The sequence below is a fragment of the Cynara cardunculus genome, unplaced genomic scaffold, assembly GCF_001531365.2.
Source record: "Cynara cardunculus var. scolymus isolate 2C unplaced genomic scaffold, CcrdV1 Un_Scaffold_5722, whole genome shotgun sequence".
NCBI lineage: Eukaryota > Viridiplantae > Streptophyta > Magnoliopsida > Asterales > Asteraceae > Cynara > Cynara cardunculus.
This window is the reverse complement of record NW_020202557.1, coordinates 22,235-31,831: the sequence shown is the minus strand read 5'-3', so window position 1 is coordinate 31,831 and position 9,597 is coordinate 22,235. Positions and strand designations below refer to the sequence as shown.

Genomic DNA, 9,597 nt, shown 5'->3' with positions numbered 1-9,597 from the left:
AGAAACTAAAATACATCGAAAGGAAAAATGGATTATCATCAAATCAATGAGAGAGAGGATCAACAAATTTTAATGGACAACAAAGCACTGCACCCTTCAGTCAGAGCTACAGTCTCATATTCAGTCAACTTTTTCTTTTTATTCAAAATGTCTTTTAAAAACTTTGCATAACTTAGCATCTGCTCAATGCCTTCAACCAAGGGTATGTTTATGTGCAACTGTTTAAAAACATCAAGAAACTTTTTAAATTGTAATTCTTCCTTTTGATTCCTTAATCTTTTGGGATAAGAAATATAAGGCGTGACTGCAATAGGAGAAGTAGTCTTTTGAAGAGTTGGTGCTGGAATGGCTTTCAAAACTGGTCTCACAATTGGTTATGATTCAGTTCTATCAGGGATTATAGGACTGGTCTGGTCATTTATTGCGGGACTGTCACCAGATTGTGACATATCCACTACAACACTTTCGTTAGGAGTCTGGGTTGTCTTGGGTTCATCAGGAAATAACAACATAAAATCTGATCTTTCTGGAATGGCCGTACTATCTATGGGCCTGACTATGGGTTGAGGCTCATTAGTACTCACAGGAATGGTAGTCATAAAATATGGTACAGAGGTAACAGAATCTTGTTCTACACTTTTCTTTTCAATCTCTGGTTTGTTTGGTTCTTTTTGTTCTTTTTGGGTATTTTCTAAATAACTYTTTCCACTCCTTAAAGTAACAACCTTAACATGCTCTTTCCTTCCCTCTGAGGTATCTCTGTATCACTAGGTAGAGAACCTACTGGTCTTTTTATCTCTAAAGCCATTTGTCCCATTTGAGTTTCAAGATTTTTAATTGAAGCTTGAGTTTGGGTTATAAAACCCTTCATCATTGCTAGAAGTAGATGATTCAGCTTGCTATTTGGGCTTGCTTTGGAAAGAAGACTGATGATTCTAAAAATTAGCATGTTGATTATTATGAGTGCCTTGATGCGCTTGCGAGTAAAAATTAGATTGGCCTTGTTGTTGAAAATTGGACTGTCCTTGCGGTTGAAAATTGGACTATCCTTGAGGCTTTTGCATTGGTGGGTTAAGAGCTGGACTATGCCACGAAAAATTTGGATGATTTCGCCATCCAGGATTATAAGTCTACAAAAATGGTCTAGTCTTGTTGACAAAATTTACATGCTCAGGATTTCCGGGACAATGCTCAAAAGAGTGACCTTCTCCACAGTACACACATTGCACTGATTGAACATTAGGATTAAAGGTATTAGCATCAGATTGCACATGTGGGCTAGATGTTAGATTTGAAATTAGCTTAGTGATCTGAGCTGTTAATGTCGAGACAACATCTACCTCATTTATTCCAGTTGTTTTCTTCAGTGGCATTGCATGTGGTCAGACAATTGTCCATTATTGTTAAAAATCTTTTCAAGTATGTCAAAACCTTCATTATAGGTACAAGCTGTAAAAGCTCCGCCTGCAGTAGCATCGAGCATTTGTCTAGCAACGACATTTAAACCGTTGTAAAATGTCTCTATCTGTATACAATACGGAATGCCATGGTGAGGGCATTTTCTCAGCAGCTCTTTATACCATTCCCATGCATCAGGAACTGTTTCATCATCCAGTTTTCTAAAAGTACTGATTTCATTCCTGGATTTGGCATTCCTCGTGGGTGGAAAATACTTTTTCAAAAAATTTTCTACCATTTCATTCCATGTAGTCACAGAGTCTGGTTGCAAAGAATTGTACCATGCTCTTGCTCGATCCCTTAGTGAAAATGGAAAAAGTTTTGGTTTCAGAGCATCGTCTGAAACATCAGGGATGAGAAAAGAGTTTGTGATTTCCATAAAAGAACGTAGATGAGAATGAGGATCTTCAGAAGATAAACCAGCGTACTGGCCGTTTGTTTGAAGCATTTGAAACATCAGTGGTTTAAGTGAAAAATGGGTGGCACCAATGGTAGGCTTATGTATTTCTGTGTGCAGTTGAGTTAAGTTAGGAATAACATACGCCATAATGCCACCATTTTTAGCATTTGCAAGACAAAAGATATTTTGAGCCTCATCCTCGGGTGGAATATTTGGTTCATTTCTAATTATACCTTCTCCGTCGATAATCACATTTTCAGCCATTGTTTCAGAGTTTAAAGCTCGAAGAGCTCTTTGCACTCTTCTTCGTTGTCTGAAAGTTTGTTCAATATCCGGATCAAGTTGGAAAAATTCACCGTGCAACAGCCTTGGCATGCATAGTGCATTCAAAAAGATGGTAGAAAAACTAACCTTTATAAACTTTACTTTGAAAAGAAAAACTTCAGTGTGCTATCCCCGGCAGCGGCGCCAAAAACTTGCTCGTCGGTTTATTCAACCTTAGATTTCAACACAAAAATAGAACTCGGCGTAAGTATACACCTTGAACTACTGTCGTCTCGTAACAAGTAATAATGGTATAGGTACCAGATATCGTTTCCACAGAGATAACTTGTAAAATTATTTCAAAAGTCCAGTTTCTAAAAAGTAATTTCAGATGACGAAACGAGGGATTTGATTTATGTAAAATTGGGTGATTTGGTTAACAACTACAAAAATATCAATCTTAAAAAGAAGCACAGAGTGCAACAGTTGATTAAGACATTAAACAAATGATTCAGCAAAAGGTGACATAACATTCCTGTTATAACTATCTAAAATCAATAAATGATTTTATATAACTATGACAGTATCAACTATCGGGTCAGACGGCCTCCCAAGAGYACACACCAGTCAACGTGCTATCGATACGATATCATTTATGTTAGACGTCGTGAATCCTAGCATAACACAATGTTACCATCCTACACCGTATAAGTATAGTATTTGTCAGACACTAAAGCTATTTATAGCCTTCTCCTATTACCTCAGGTTTTGAAAGTCAAKAAATTTTTATACACAAAATTAGTTGTCAATTAATTTTAATGTAATCATCAAATAAAATATTAAACACCTGAAACAAATAGTAGACTATAATGCTAATAAGACACATTTGTACTTTCACATCGGCTTTGGTCTTAATTTCCCGTTACACCCCAAGCTAAGGCGTTTAGCCTATTATTGCTCAGTTTCTTCTCTCGAAGGATGTAAGGACTGAAAAGTAAATAACGGATACGGAAAAGTAAATTGCAGAAATTAAATTACAAGAAATGGAAATACTGGAATTTAAAGTACTGGAAATTAAATGACAGAAATATAAATGACTGAAAGTAAATTGCTGAAATTTAAAATACAGAAAAATAAATTGCAGTAAAGTAAAATGCAGAAATGTAAAGACTGAAATGTAAAAGATTAAAATATAAAGACTGAAATGTAAAAGATTGAAATATAAAGACTAAAATGTAAATGACTGAAATTAAATTACTAATAACTAAATATTATTAATTAAAGTTAATCTAAGACATGATGTAAAGTAGTACTTGATGAGATGAAGATGTGACAAATGAAAACCTTGAAAAGAGGGGTTGACTTTGAAAAAACTTGCAAGACAAGTAACAAAATGTGCAAAACAAGTTTCGTTACTAAGACCGAAAAGTTACTTGCAAAATCTTAAGAACAGAGTATTTAGTCTATGTAAATTAGTCGTGAGCCACAAAAGGATGAAATCCAATGTAAAGCAATAGAGATCGACTAATTCGTAACTTGCAATTAAAGTCAGAAAATGTATCGCAACTTGGAAATAAGAACAAAAATGAGATGAAGATTAAAGACGAGTACTTAAATTAAAACTTGAGAGAGCAATCATAATTTTACTTCACAAAAATCGGTTCTTGGTTGGAAGCAAGAAAACCGAAAGCATAAATATCGAAAGCAATAATCTAGAGAGCAAATGTAATTACACAAAGATTATGTGTGTAAGTGGTTAAGTAAAAAGTGTTTAAAAACAAAGCCTTAAGCCTCTATTTATAGGCTAAGGAAGCTTGCACATGGGGTTCATCTAATAGGACAAAATGGTCTTCAAAAACGGGCTTTGACCAGGCCCAAGGCCTTTGATCCAGCAACTTCGAAGAAGCAGCCCAAGGAAATTCGGCCCAGGCAAAAGGTGCAGCTCACGGGCTGGTGCTATAGGACTCTGTCACACCTGCTCCTACAAAACTGCTGCAGGACTTAACCCAAAAACCATCAAAAATCTGCATAAACAGAGAATTAACATTAGATATGATATAATACTACTATTATATAGAAAATACAAAAAAAGACTCAATTACTATACTAATGGGCAAATAAAACAAAGAAAAATGGTTAAGAAAATGATGTAATAAGGTTAATAAATTAACACTTATTAATCATCCTTTCAATATCATTACTGAAGTGGCCGAAGCAACAAAGAATATTAATTGGTCACAACAACAATGGTTAATTTCCCGCATTGACAATAAGAAATGCGGATCTGAATCTTTCTCTCGAAGCAACCCTCGTTTTGTAAAATCCAAGACGAGCAATGATACTCAAAAAGGTTCGAATCTATCCATGCCACGACTTCCAGTGTTGTCTAGTTGTGGGAGTCAAAATGTTTCTAGCACTGTTATTAATTATGATTGATGCAATCTTCGACATCGACTGGGTCTGTGCTTAAAGATAACCGGTTCCTGTTTCAATTGTCGAGAACAAGGTCACATGACAAAAGATTGTCCTAAGGCTCGGGTCCAAACTGATAAAGGGAAAAGTAAACAACCAAGTACTAGTGGACGAGTCTTTGCATTACCTGGCAGCAAATCTTAAACGGATGTGATTTCGGGTCATATTAAATTAATTGATTTATCTGTTTATGTTTTGTTTGATACTGGTGTGACACACTTAATTGTTTCTAAACAATTAGAATCCCGATTAAAACCGTATGAGCAAACCACCGAATTTTCAGTGGTAATATCTACCCCAATGAGTGGTTCAATTTGTGTGCTAACTCGTTTTTCTAACTGTCCGTTGCTTATTGGGGACTGCATACGAGAGGTCATTCTACTTCCAATGCATATGTCCTACTTCGATTTAATACTGGATATGGACTAGTTGTCACGTCACCATGCAACTATAGACTGTAATACCAAAAAAATTCTGTTTTGGGATATAGACAACACGGAGACAATCTTCCAAGGAGGTACTCCAAAAGAAGATGTTAGTGCAGTAGTCTCTATTAATATGAAACAATATACGTGGCAAAGCAATGAAAGTTTTCTTGCTGCTCTACAAGATCCCGAACAGGTATTTCCTACTTCAGCATCCATACCTGTTGTTTGTGAATATCTTGATGTATTTCCCGACGATTTACCGGGTATACCACCGGTATGAGAAGTCAAATTTACTATCGATCTAGTTCTGAGAGCTTCTTCTATTTCCAAGGCTCCCTACCGAATGGTTCCAACTGAAATGAAATAGCTTAAAACTCAATTCGATGATCTATAGAATAAAGGTTTCATTCGGCCCGGTGTTTCACCCTGGAGAGCTCCAGTTCTTTTCATTAAAAATGAAATACCCAAAAATCGTACAAAAATTGATTATGATCTTCAAGAATGTTAAGAACAAGATGAAGAGAGAATATGATCACCAACAATCTCTTGTGTATTGCTTGAGAGAGAATTACAGCTAATCAGGGAATTACATAATTGATTAATGACTAATTACAAAGTTAAACACTATTTATACTAAGGAAGCATTAAACTAATCTATTACAAAACATATAAATAGAGAACTTGAATACAACAATAACGTGCATACTTGAACCCAATATTCTCCCCCTTTGGATTCAAGTTCGAACTCTTGTAAATTTTGTCTTTCTGAGTCCGAGGAGTTTCTCCAGCCTCCTTAGAGCGTTCCGGTATTGAATCTTCTCCTCGAGCAGATTCATGGCATTGATCAACAAATATCTATCTTTTGAGCTCATTCTCTCTGACTTCGCAGTTCTGTCATTGTTTACTCTCTTCAAGTCAAGTGCCCGTCTCACCAGTCTTATTGTACCATATGAATACTTGTTTAGCTCGCTAAATCTCATAAACTTCTTTACTTGATGCTCAGCAAAGTATATAACTCTGAACTCTGGTTTTTCAAGAATCATGTAAACTGGATAGGCATCAATGTCTTCTAAATCTTGATCAGGTCTCTTCAGATTGATGATTCTTTGATTATCTTCAAGACTCATCTGAACATCAATAACCATAGCCACCTTAATATGACTCCACATAAATCTTTTAATTGCACTGAGAGCAACAAGAGTTCCATCTTTCCTGTTGGTCATGTTTCGGATCTCACAGTACATATACTCCAAGTCTTTCAAATATAAGTTTGAGAAATTAGCTTCACTAAATCTTCAGACTTTCCCATCTTGTCGTGTCATAGTGAAGACCGAATACCAGACTCTGAGAAGTCTTTGAGCATCTATCTGTTTGATTAACACAACTCACTGTTTGGTACGTACTTCACTAATAGGCAGACGCTTGGCTTTCAGAAAGTGCTTGTACTCCAAGCTATAATATTTGGTTTCCCGGTGGATAGCAAGAATTTTATCAACACTTAGAGCTTTACGATGTCGGAGGAAGATGCCAATGTAGATGTCTTCAAGATACGGCTCTCGGATCCTAGCCCTATCATATCCTTGAACATTGGCTCGAATAATGAATGGCACATAATTCCTTGTAAAAATCTCTGTAGGATCAAAAGGCTCTCTAGGAGCAGGAATATCAGATGCACCAGCTACAACTGCAGTGGAGGATTCCGGCACTGTCTGACGATCATCCTGAAATGGGAATACTGGGTCTTCCTCATTGATGTCAACTTCAAAGTCAAAGTATAACCCGGATGACTCGTCAATATTTTCAATATCTTCTCCAAAATCTTGTTCTCCACCCAGTACAGTAGCAAACACGTCATTGAACCCGACATTGGCAGACAAGTCCAATAACAACCTTGTTCCTACTGTGGAGTCTACCGGCTTTTCAACCATTGGCTCGATCTTAGGACTTGTCTCCATCTCTTCCTCATCTTTTACAACAATTGCCTCAATGATTCTTTCACGTGTAGATTCCGGGACAGAACCCTCAGCATTCACATCTTGGGCAACTGGCTCACTTTCAACACTCGGAGCATGAGCAGACGTCTCAGCCACCCTCTGTCTTTTCCTCTCCCCCTCATGATGATATGGATCTTCCGGGTCATCATGCCTTCTTTTGTTTGAGGTGGCCTGAGCTCTGCACGTCTCTTCTAGAATAGATACCCGTTCAAAGAAGGCATCCGTTGAGCTTTTAAGATCTTGGGTGTTTGATGTGATTAACTTACTAACTTTGGTGAAGCTAGAAGCAACCACATCTTGAAAGGCCAAAAGCTCTGAGGCTCGAACGGGAGGGTTTTCATCAATCTGTTGTCYCAAGAGCCCAACCAAATCTGCATCTTCTGCATCGGGATTTTGGGATGCCATCAACTTAGCATACAACAGCGATTTGAGTTCGTCCACCAATTGCTCTTGTACCCTCGGAGGCTCAGGTACAGGCGTGGTGATGGCGCAAATGGTTGCTCTTCTTTAACTTGCTCTTTCCCCTTCAATAGTCTTTTAAGACTAGCAATCTGTGCATCCATGTTGTCTTGAACAGCCTTTAGGGCACCGTCCAGATACTCCCTTGACACAAAGTCCGGTAAACTAACATCTGGATCACTTAGATTACCAGTTGAGTAAACTGTTGTGCCTACGTTCAGTGTTGACATAGTGATAGCATTGGTAGGACTTCCGACCGGTCTTTGTGAAACGTCAATCGACACCACTCTGGTCGTTCCGGCTAGTTCACTAAGAACTGCAATTGGAGCAACAGATGCTCGAGACTCATGTGTACCTATGTGTATCGGCTCTAGACTCGAGGTGCACATAATCGAAGTCGTAGGCTGGGGCAGCGGCCTACTTGTTTCAATAACTACATTCTCCAAATGAGAAGTAGATAGCAGATGTGCTACATCTTCGTGTTGAATTGAAACAACTGGTTGTTGAGAACCAGTTAAGTGGTAAGGTTGGGTGTGCAAATGCATAGCTGGGCTAGCTACGTCTTGTTCAATACCAACATTCAACGAATGAATGTCGATAGCAGATGTGGGTGCCCGGCTATGTGTATCCGCTAGGAAAGGAGCTTGATTTTCAGTTTGTGCTCCACTCACACCCTCACCATATTCTTCTACATCCCTTTCACTCAACCTCTCATCATTTTTGACTGCTTCTCCCTTATCTCCATCTCCTATAGAAACACCTTGTAAAATACGATCATATTCATCATATGTAGCTCCATATTCATCAACATCGAACGATAATGAACGCAGACTTGGACAAGTCTGTGGAGCATCAAATTGTGGGAAGATATCATTTATATCGTCAACCAATGCTCCTACTGGAATATTCTGTGAAGGAATTGGTTGAGCATGGTTGTCAGCATCGTCATCATCATTATCATTATCGTCATCATCACCATTATTACCCAGAGTTGCCTAATTGTCGGTTTCAGTATCTTCCGAACTTGATGAAGTTGTGGAAGTACTATCAGTTGAAGTACTGTGTTGATCAGAGGCTCCCTGCTCCTGTTCACCCCTCTCTATTACATTTTCCCTCATCACACTACCCTGTTCAGGTAACCCGTGTTCCTGAACTCTCTCATCTATTGCTAACACCTCTCTTTTAGCTGAGGCATGGGGTGATTCCGGGGTAAGTTCAACCGGTTCTGGCTGAACTATAGGATCTATAACTCTCCTATAATCTATCACACATTGAGCCGTCTGATCAGCTAAGGCAAAAAGCTCTGGTGGAATCTCCATAATAGAATCCAAGTCTTCAACTTCGGTATGCTGCCGAATTCTAGACATGACGAATGTCGGCCCCATTTCACTATTGGCTCTGGCCGGGATATCTTCATTTGAATTCATCATTGCCTTAATGAATAGTTATAGAAATCTCTGAAAAGGCACAAATTTTCTGGCTTTCGAAGGAAATCTTTTTGCATTCACGAGCTCCACCAGTTCATTCCAGATAACCAGGGCATAGTCATAGTTGCGTGAAAAGACTATCCCATGAAAGAATTTTAGGAATGAACTGTTGCATGTGTCTATTCCCGCTGTCTTTGAAGTTCAACATCTGTTCAGGATAGAGAACAACAGATGCCAGATTGATGGTAGAAAACGCCATTTGAACTGAGACGGGTTAGTCAACTCTTGCGAGTATCCTAACCGTTTGATGTCGCGGCATAGTTGGTCATCTGTTACAAATTGCTCATATCCTGTGGAGCCTGGTCCGGGAAGACGTAGAATTCTTCTTAATCTTTTTAATGTCAGACGACTGACATATTCATCCACAGCTCCTTCGAAGTAAAAGGTGTCACCGTCTTTAGCCAGTGTTAGGATACTCCAGAATTGTTATAAATACATCATAGGAACAGGTGTATTGGCTGAAAGGGAGTAGGCAATAGGGTGTCCTCTCAGGATTTAAGGGATTATTTGGTATTCGGCTGACATGTCGAAACTGAAGGAATGGTTATTGGGTTTTATGTCAAGATATTGGCATTGAGAGAAAAGAGTTTCGGAAGGTATGGGTTCATTTATGGGTTGAGGAGGGTTTTGAATGT

General features: G+C 38.4%; 1 non-coding gene across 1 annotated transcript; it reads left to right on the top strand.

The window, feature by feature from the left end:
- Positions 1–1,541: 1,541 nt before the first annotated feature.
- On the top strand, positions 1,542–1,648 carry LOC112504480. Its single transcript, XR_003068214.1, has one exon. It is a non-coding gene; the product is annotated as a small nucleolar RNA R71 (small nucleolar RNA).
- The last annotated feature ends 7,949 nt before the right edge of the window (positions 1,649–9,597 follow it).